Genomic DNA, 10,790 nt, shown 5'->3' on the forward strand with positions numbered 1-10,790 from the left:
CCTGGCTGCTGTTCAGGATCCAGTAGCCTTGAAGAAATATGTCCTCAACTGAAATATTTTTATTTTTTTAACCTTTATTTAACTAGGCAAGTCAGTTAATTTAAGAACACATTCTTATTTTCAATGACGGCCTAGGAACAGTGGGTTAACTGCCTGTTCAGGGGCAGAACGACAGATTTGTACCTTGTCAGCTCGGGAGTTTGAACTCGCAACCTTCCAGTTACTAGTCCAATGCTCCAAAGCTCTAACCACTAGGCTACCCTGCCGCCCAATATATAGCTTAACCCACTGTATGGCCTCAATGAACACCATTCTGCATCAAATTATATAATGTTTGAATAAAATGCACATTTCACGTCGTCTGTGTTATGCAGGTGAGTGAGGACCCAAAAGCGATTTAACAGAAACAGAGTCTTTTAATGTCCAAACAGGGAAAACATAAATCCTCAATCTTTACAGGAGATGTCCAAACAGGGAAAACATAAATCCTCTATCTTTACAGGAGAGTCCCCCTTCTAGTAGTAGAGGAGAATTGCAGGGCTAGCGGCAACAGACTGCAGGTCCCTTCGGGTAGGCGCGGGCCGTAGAGGACAGAGACACCTGCTCACACGCAGCATCTGATGAAGAGGCAGATAACGACAGGACGGAACAAGGGCAAAGCAAACAAGAATCCGACAAGGACAGAAGCAGAAACAGAGAGAGAAATAGAGACTTAATCAGAGGGCAAAAGAGGGGACAGGTGTGAGAGAGTAAACGAGGTCGTTAGGAGAATGAGGAACAGCTGGGAGCAGGAACGGAACGATAGAGAGAGAGAAAGTAACCTAATACGACCAGCAGGGGGAAACGAAGAGAAGAGAAAGCACAGGGACAAGACATGATAATACATGACAGTACCCCCCCCACTCACCGAGCGCCTCCTGGCGCACTCGAGGAGGAAACCTGGCGGCAGCGGAGGAAATCATCGATCAGCGAACGGTCCAGCACGTCCCGAGATGGAACCCAACTCCTCTCCTCAGGACCGTAACCCTCCCAATCCACTAAGTACTGGTGACCACGTCCCCGAGGACGCATGTCCATAATCTTCCGGACCCTGTAGATAGGTGCGCCCTCGACAAGGACAGGGGGGGGGGGGGGGGGGCGAACGGGGGCGCGAAGAAAAGGCTTGACACAGGAGACATGGAAGACCGGGTGGACGCGACGAAGATGTCGCGGAAGAAGAAGTCGCACTGCGACAGGATTAACGACCTGAGAAATACGGAACGGACCAATGAACCGCGGGGTCAATTTGCGAGAAGCTGTCATAAGGGGAAGGTTACGAGTGGAGAGCCATACTCTCTGACCGCGACAATACCTAGGACTCTTAGTCCTACGCTTATTAGCGGCTCTCACAGTCTGCGCCCTATAACGGCAAAGTGCAGACCTGACCCTCTTCCAGGTGCGCTCACAACGTTGGACAAAAGCCTGAGCGGAGGGGACGCTGGACTCGGCGAGCTGGGACGAGAACAGAGGAGGCTGGTACCCGAGGCTACTCTGAAAAGGAGATAGCCCGGTGGCAGACGAAGGAAGCGAGTTGTGAGCGTATTCTGCCCAGGGGAGCTGTTCTGCCCAAGACACAGGGTTTCGAAAGGAAAGAAAACCGGAAGAGAGACTGACGGAAGCCCCAATCAAACGGCAAAACTCCCTCCAAAATTGAGACGTGAATTGCGGACCCCTGTCCGAAACGGCGTCTGACGGAAGGCCATGAATTCTGAAAACATTCTCAATGATGATTTGTGCCGTCTCTTTAGCAGAAGGAAGCTTAGCGAGGGGAATAAAATGAGCCGCCTTAGAGAACCTATCGACAACCGTTAGAATAACAGTCTTCCCCGCTGACGAAGGCAGACCGGTAATAAAGTCTAAGGCGATGTGAGACCACGGTCGAGAGGGAATGGAAAGCGGTCTGAGACGGCCGGCAGGAGGAGAGTTACCAGACTTAGTCTGCGCGCAGTCCGAACAAGCAGCCACGAAACGACGCGTGTCACGCTCCTGAGTGGGCCACCAAAAACACTGGCGAATAGAAGCAAGCGTACCCCGAACGCCGGGGTGGCCGGCTAACTTGGCAGAGTGAGCCCACTGAAGAACGGCCAGACGAGTAGAAACGGGAACGAAAAGAAGGTTCCTAGGACAAGCGCGCGGCGACGGAGTGTGAGTGAGTGCTTGCTTTACCTGCCTCTCAATTCCCCAGACAGTCAACCCGACAACACGCCCCTCAGGGAGAATCCCCTCGGGGTCGGTGGAGGCTACTGAAGAACTGAAGAGACGGGATAAGGCATCAGGCTTGGTGTTCTTTGAGCCCGGACGATAAGAAATAATGAACTCGAAACGAGCGAAAAGCCTGACGCGCATTGAGTCGTTTGGCAGAACGGATGAACTCAAGGTTCTTATGGTCAGTCCAAACGACAAAAGGAACGGTCGCCCCCTCCAACCACTGTCGCCATTCGCCTAGGGCTAAGCGGATGGCGAGCAGTTCGCGGTTTCCCACATCATAGTTACGTTCCGACGGTGACAGGCGATGAGAAAAATATGCGCAAGGGTGGACCTTATCGTCAGAATGGGAGCGCTGGGACAGAATGGCTCCCACGCACACCTCTGACGCGTCAACCTCGACAATGAACTGTCTAGAGACGTCAGGTGTAACAAGGATAGGAGCGGATGTAAAACGCTTCTTGAGGAGATCAAAAGCTCCCTGGGCGGAAACGGACCACTTAAAGCACGTCTTGACAGAAGTAAGGGCTGTGAGAGGAGCTGCCACCTGACCGAAATTACAAATGAAACGACGATAGAAATTCGCGAAACCGAGAAAGCGCTGCAGCTCGACACGTGACTTAGGGACGGGCCAATCGCTGACAGCATGGACCCTAGCGGGATCCATCTGAATGCCTTCAGCGGAAATAACAGAACCGAGAAATGTGACGGAGGAGACATGAAAAGCGCACTTCTCAGCCTTCACATAAAGACAATTCTCTAAAAGGCGCTGGAGGACACGTTGAACGTGCTGAACATGAATCTGGAGTGACGGTGAAAAAAATCAGGATATCGTCAAGGTAAACGAAAACAAAGATGTTCAGCATGACTCTCAGTACATCATTCACTAATGCCTGAAAGACAGCTGGAGTGTTAGCGAGACCGAACGGCAGAACCCGGTATTCAAAGTGCCCTAACGGAGTGTTAAACGCCGTTTTCCACTCGTCCCCCTCCCTGATGCGCACGAGATGGTAAGCGTTACGAAGGTCCAACTTAGTGAAAAACCTGGCTCCCTGCAGGATCTCGAAGGCTGAAGACATAAGGGGAAGCGGATAACGATTCTTAACCGTTATGTCATTCAGCCCTCGATAATCCACGCAGGGGCGCAGGGTCCCGTCTTTTTTCTTAACAAAAAAACCCCCCGCTCCGGCGGGAGAGGAGGAAGGGACTACGGTACCGGCGTCGAGAGCTACAGACAAATAATCTTCGAGAGCCTTACGTTCGGGAGCCGACAGAGTGTATAGTCTACCCCGGGGGGGAGTGGTACCCGGAAGGAGATCAATACTACAATCATACGACCGGTGAGGAGGAAGGGAGGTGGCCCTGGACCGACTGAAGACCGTGCGCAGATCATGATATTCCTCCGGCACCCCTGTCAAATCACCAGGCTCCTCCTGTGAAGAGGGGGCAGAAGAAACAGGAGGGATAGCAGACATTAAACACTTCACATGACAAGAGACGTTCCAGGAGAGGATAGAATTACTAGACCAATTAATAGAAGGATTATGACACACTAGCCAGGGATGGCCCAAAACAACAGGTGTAAAAGGTGAATGAAAAATCAAAAAAGAAATGGTTTCGCTATGATTACCAGAGACAGTGAGGGTTAAAGGTAGCGTTTCACGCTGAATCCTGGGGAGAGGACTACCATCCAAGGCGAACATGGCCGTGGGCTCCCCTAACTGTCTGAGAGGAATGTCATGTTCCCGAGCCCAGGCTTCGTCCATAAAACAGCCCTCCGCCCCAGAGTCTATCAAGGCACTGCAGGAAGCTGCCGAACCGGTCCAGCGTAGATGGACCGACAAGGTAGTACAGGATCTTGACGGAGAGACTGGCCAATGAGTTGGATTGCAGAGTGAAGAAAAAGCAGCCAACAAGTGCTCAGCATATGTGGGAACTCCTTCAAGACTGTTGGATAAACATTCCAGGTGTTTACACTTTTTTGGTTACTATATGATTCCATGTGTGTTATTTCATAGTTTTGATGTCTTCACTATTATTCTACAATGTAGAAAATAGTAAAAAAAAATATTTAAAAAACCTTGAATGAGTAGGTGTGTCCAAACTTTTGACTGGCACTGTTTACATATGTCACAGCACAGGGGAAAACCAACCAATAATACCTCATACAATGATAATGACAGAGCGACACAGAGGTGACTACATAGAACCCAGTCATCAACGTTAGAGGATTTACAATATTCTGTATTCATTCCCAGAGTGAGGAGTGAGTGTGTGCAGGACAGGCTGTGTGTGTGTCTGGTAACAGTTGCCTCTCTGTCTACTACTCCTTTCAGAGTGTAAATAGTTGCCTGATGCACCAACAAAAAATCTGCATCTTTCCCCCTCTAACTGCATTAGCCTGATCAGACAGAAACTCTGTCCATCCTGCGTATTAATGGCAGATTTGTGGCTAAATAGTCTATGGTATGTCAGATAGTGTTGATTAAAATAGATTTAAAAAATCCCCCTGTCCGGGGGTGTCCTCGGATGGAGCCACAGTGTCTTCTGACCCCTTCTGTCTCAGCCTCCAGTATTTATGCTGCAGTAGTTTATGTGTCGGGGGGCTAGGGTCAGTTTGTTATATCTGGAGTACTTCTCCTGTCCTATTCGGTGTCCTGTGTGAATCTAAGTGTGCGTTCTCTAATTCTCTCCTTCTCTCTTTCTTTCTCTCTCTCGGAGGACCTGAGCCCTAGGACCATGCCCCAGGACTACCTGACATGATGACTCCTTGCTGTCCCCAGTCCACCTGGCCGTGCTGCTGCTCCAGTTTCAAGTGTTCTGCCTTATTATTATTCGACCATGCATGAACATTTGAACATCTTGGCCATGTTCTGTTATAATCTCCAACCGGCACAGCCAGAAGAGGACTGGCCACCCCACATAGCCTGGTTCCTCTCTAGGTTTCTTCCTAGGTTTAGTCCTTTCTAGGGAGTTTTTCCTAGCCACTGTGCTTCTACACCTGCATTGCTTGCTGTTTGGGGTTTTAGGCTGGGTTTCTGTACAGCACTTTGAGATATCAGCTGATGTACGAAGGGCTATATAAATACGTTTGATTTGATATAACGGATTCCCCTCCTTTCACTTTACAATATTTCAACAGTGACCAGGGAGAAGCGTCATTGATTTGAATGGGATCCAAATATTGATCATAACAAACTGTTAGGCAATCTATCAAAACAGCCTAAAAAAATCCATGTTAAATGTATGATACATACCTCATCACAACAACAACAACCACTGCAAAGTCTTCAGAACGGAAATATTCTATGGATTTTAGTGTTAGAGTTGATTGAAAGATCCCAGAGCAGTCATAGTTTGGTTTATTTTCATTGGAGTTGCACAAGTTTTGTAGGTACAGGCTCAAGCACATCCGGACGCTGCATGCGTGTGTGGGGTTGTGTAAGTCGTGTTTGTGAGGTGTCAGCATGATTTTGAAAAGACAACCCCCCTGGCACACCTTGAGGCAAGCAAGTCCAGTTCACATGAACAGGTGATAAACAGTAGAACACACTGAACCAGTTTGAGTGTGTGTGTGTGTGTGGGGGGGGGGTTTAGAAATATTACATTAAAAAAAACATTTGATAAGTGTTGTCATAATCTTCCCGAAACAGCTTATGTTTTCACATCGACTGGTAAGCCAAGGAGAGCGGTCTGCTTCCGTCATTAATATCTACTTACGTACGTTTGTGTATTTCTACAAATATCAGACCAGATTATATGTGGACTGTACTCTGCTGCATCCTTCTATAGGCCACTTCGCCTGTTTACACATTTACATTTACATTTACATTTACATTTAAGTCATTTAGCAGACGCTCTTAACAATAACTCCATCTGCTGCATCCTTCTATAGGCCACTTCGCCTGTTTACACATTTACATTTACATTTACATTTACATTTAAGTCATTTAGCAGACGCTCTTAACAATAACTCCATCTGCTGCATCCTTCTATAGGCCACTTCGCCTGTTTACACATTTACATTTACATTTACATTTACATTTAAGTCATTTAGCAGACGCTCTTAACAATAACTCCATCTGCTGCATCCTTCTATAGGCCACTTCGCCTGTTTACACATTTACATTTACATTTAAGTCATTTAGCAGACGCTCTTAACAATAACTCCATCTAAACTCTGGCGCAATAAATTGTGTTTCACTCGTGCCCAAATGTAAATCGCTTCAGGAATATTATAGCTGCTTGAAATGTCTGCCGTCTTAAATCAAACACACTAAGTAAATCAGAGCGCTCTATTTAATCAACTTTTAAAAAATCAACTGAATGAGCCTTGCTTATGATGTGGATTATTTGTATGCAATATAGCAGCGTGTGTGTGTGTGTGTGTGTGTGTGTGTGTGTGTGTGTGTGTGTGTGTGTGTTGAAAGAATGAAATATTGCACAATGCTGCTTGAGCAATAATGACAGTTAGAATTAGAACAGGAAGATCCATGGACCAACTGTCCTCTCTATGTTCCAGCTTCCTGAAAAAGGAACGGAGTATCTTAAATTATACCACAATAACCTTACTTCTCCCACCGACATTAAGAAAAGAAAATAAATAATAATGACAAAATTGCCTTATGTGATCAAACAGTTACGCCCCCCTACCCCCCCCCCCCCACCCCCTACCCCCACACACACACCCCTACCCCCCCCCCCCCTACCCCCCCTACCCCCTACCCCCCACCCCCTACCCCACACACACACCCCCTACCCCCTACCCCCTACCCCACACCCCCCCACCCCCTACCCCACACACACACCCCGCTACTAGCTCTGACTTTGTTGATACTTTATTGAGGAAAAATGTACTTACTATGACTGAGATATGTGGTTGTCCCACCTCGCTATCTTAAGATAACACTAAAGGACAAACATGTTCAACATGTGAAAGGTTTCATTACAGATGACCTGACCAAGACAAATCATCCCCATGACATTATAACAGATTATTGACATGACAATTTATCATGGTGGAATGGGAATTGTTGTGAAGGATCCTTCAGAACCGGTACTACAACATGTACTGTATTTCAGGTTAGTACTGTACATGCAGGTATTATCGTAACCATTTCTCTCCTGCAGGGTGTGACTGCTGGGATTTATAGCACTTTTTCCCGCAGTAATCCATCACCCCCAGGCCAGGACCTGTATAGCTAGTGCATGTCAGCTATTTACCGTAGGGATTTATGATGTCAGGTCACCAGTGTTTGATCATTACTGTAACAGCTAGTCAAACAGTGTGTGTGTGTGTTATGCCCGACTCTGACTTTAAATGGTGTTTTGATGAATGGGTGAAAGGACTTGGCAGATACACTACATTACCAAAAGTATGTGGACACCTGCTCGTTGAACATCTCATTCCAAAATCATGGGCATTAATATGGAGTTGGTCCCCCCTTTGCTGCTATAACAGCCTCCACACTTCTGGGAAGGCTTTCCACTAGATGTTGAAACATTGCTGCGAGGACTTGCTTCCATTCAGCCACAAGAGCATTAGTGAGGTCGGGCACTGATGTTGGGTGATTAGGCCTGACTCGCAGTCGGTGTTCCAATTCATCCCAAAGGTGTTCGATGGGGTTGAGGTCAGGGCTCTATGCAAGCCAATCAAGTTCTTCAGCACTGATCTCGACAAACCATTTCTGTATGGACCTCGCTTTGTGCATAGGGGCATTGTCATGCTGAAACAGGAAAGGGCCTTCCCCAAACTTGCCAAAAAGTTGGAAGCACAGAATCATCTAGAATGTCATTGTATGCTGTAGCATTAAGATTTCCCTTCACTGGAACTAAGGGGCCTGAACCATGAAATACAGCCCCAGACTATTATTAATCAACCACCAAACTTTACAGTTGGCACTATGCATTTGGGCAGGTAGTGTTCTCCTGGCATCCGCCAAACCCAGATTCGTCCGTCAGACGGCCAGATGGTGAAACGTGATTCACTGCTCCAGAGTCCAATGGCAGTGGGAATTACACCACTCCAGCAGACGCTTGGCATTGCGCATGGTGATCTTAGTCTTGGAAACCCCTTTCTGAAGCTCCCGATGAACAGCTTTTGTGCTGACGTTGCTTCAAGAGGCAGTTTGGAACTTGGTAGTGAGGACAGACGATACGAGCTTCGGCACTTTAACATCCCGTTCTGTGACCTTGAGTGGCCTACCACGTTGCGGCTGAGCCGTTGTTGCTCCTAGATGTTTCCACTTCACAATAACAGCACTTAAAGTTGACCGGGCAACTCTAGCAGGGCAGAAAATTGATGAACTGACTTGTTGGAATGGTGGTATCCAATGACAGTGCCACGTTTATAGTCAATGAGCTTTTCAGTGAGACCATTTTACTGCCAATGTTTGTCTATGGAGATTGCATGGCTGTGTACTCAATTTTATACACCTATCAGGAATGGGTGTGGCTGAAATAGCCAAATCCACTCATTTGAAGGGGTGTCCACATACTTTTGCAAAGACAGTACCAGTCAAAAGTTTGGACACGTCCACTCATTCCAGGGTTTTTCTTTCTTTTTTACTATTTTCTATATTGTACAATAATAGTGAAGACATCAAAATACATGATGTTAAGGTCAATCCGGAAAATTTCAAGAACTTTGAAAGTTTCTTCAAGTGCAGTCGCAAAAACCATCAAGAACTAAGATGAAACTGGCTCTCAAGAGGACCGCCACAGGAAAGGAAAACCCAGAAAAGTACATACACTTAGGTTGGAGTCATTAAAACTTGTTTTTCAACCACTCCACAAATTTCACAAATTTTAGAATCCTCTGATAGGCTAATTGACATCATTTGAGTCAATTGGAGGTGTACCTGTGGATGTATTTCAAGGCCTACCTTCAAACTCAGTGCCTCTTTGCTTGACATCATGGGAAAATCAAAAGAAATTAGCAAAGACCTCAGAAAAAACATTGTAGACCTCCACATGTCTGGTTCATCCTTGGGAGCAATTTCCAAACACCTGAGGGTACCACGTTCCTCTGTACAAATAATATTACGCAAGTATAAACACCATGGGACCACGCAGCCGTAATACGGCTCAGGAAGGAGACGCGTTCTGTCTCCTAAAGATGAACGTACTTTGGTGAGAAAAGTGCAAATCAATCCGAGAACAACAGCAAAGGACCTTGTGAAGATGCTGCAGGAAACAGGTACAAAAGTATCTATATCCACAGTAAAACGAGTCCTATATTGACATAACCTGAAAGGCCGCTCAGCAAGGAAGAAGCCACTGCTCCAAAACCGCAATAAAAAAAGCCAGACTACAGTTTACAACTGCACATGGGGACAAAGATCGTACTTTTTGGAGAAATGTCCTCTGGTCTGATGAAACAAAAATAGAACTGTTTGGCCATAATGACCATTCTTATGTTTGGAGGAAAAAGGGGGAGGCTTGCAAGCCGAAGAACACCAACCCAACCGTGAAGCACGGGATGGCAGCATCATGTTGTGGGGGTGCTTTGCTGCAGGAGGGACTGGTGCACTTCACAAAATAGATGGCATCATTTATGTGGATATATTGAAGCAACATTTCAAGACATCAGTCAGGAAGTTAAAAGCTTAGATCTCAAATGGGACTTCCAAATGAACAATGACCCCAAGCATATTTCCAAAGTTGTGGCAAAATGGCTTAAGGACAACAAAGTCAAGGTATTAAAGTGGCAATCACAAAGCCCTGACCTCAATCCTATAGAAAATAAATGTAAATGTAAATGTAAAATTTGTGGGCAGAACTGAAAAAGTGTGTGCGAGCAAGAAGGCCTACAAACCTGACTCAGTTACACCAGCTATGTCAGGAGTAATGGGCCAAAATTCACCCATCTTATTGTGGGAAGCTTGTGGAAGGCTACCCAAAACGTTTGACCCAAGTTAAACAATTTCAAGGCAATGCTACCAAATACTAATTGAGTGTATGTAAACTTCTGACCCGCTGGGAATGTCATGAAAGAAATAAAAGCTGAAATAAAAAATTCTCTCTACCATTATTCTGAGTAATGGAGTGCTGCATCAGATGACCTGGCCTCCACAATCACCTGACCTAAACCCAATTGAGATGGTTTGAGATGAGTTGGAATGCATAGTGAAGGAAGAGCAACCAACAAGTGCTCAGCATAGATGGGAACTCCTTCAAGACTGTTGGAAAAACATTCCAGGTGAAGCTGGTTGAGAGAATGCCAAGAGTGTGCAAAGCTGTCATCAACGCAAGGGTGGCTACTTTGAAGAATCTCAAATATAAAATATATTTAACACATTTTTGGTTACTACATGATTACATATGTGTGATTTCGTAGTTTTGATGTCTTCACTATTATTGTACGATGTAGACAATAGCAAATCAAAGAAAAACCCTTGAATGAGTAGGTGTGTCCAAACTTTTGACTGGCACTGTATAGTGTATATCTATGCTATCATGCACAACATAAACTGTTTTTAAAACCTTTATTTACCCATGTCAGTTATTGAAAACTAGCGACATAAAGGACATTAGCATAAGATAAC

The sequence above is a fragment of the Oncorhynchus gorbuscha genome, linkage group LG19 (assembly GCF_021184085.1).
Source record: "Oncorhynchus gorbuscha isolate QuinsamMale2020 ecotype Even-year linkage group LG19, OgorEven_v1.0, whole genome shotgun sequence".
Taxonomy (NCBI): Eukaryota; Metazoa; Chordata; class Actinopteri; order Salmoniformes; family Salmonidae; genus Oncorhynchus; species Oncorhynchus gorbuscha.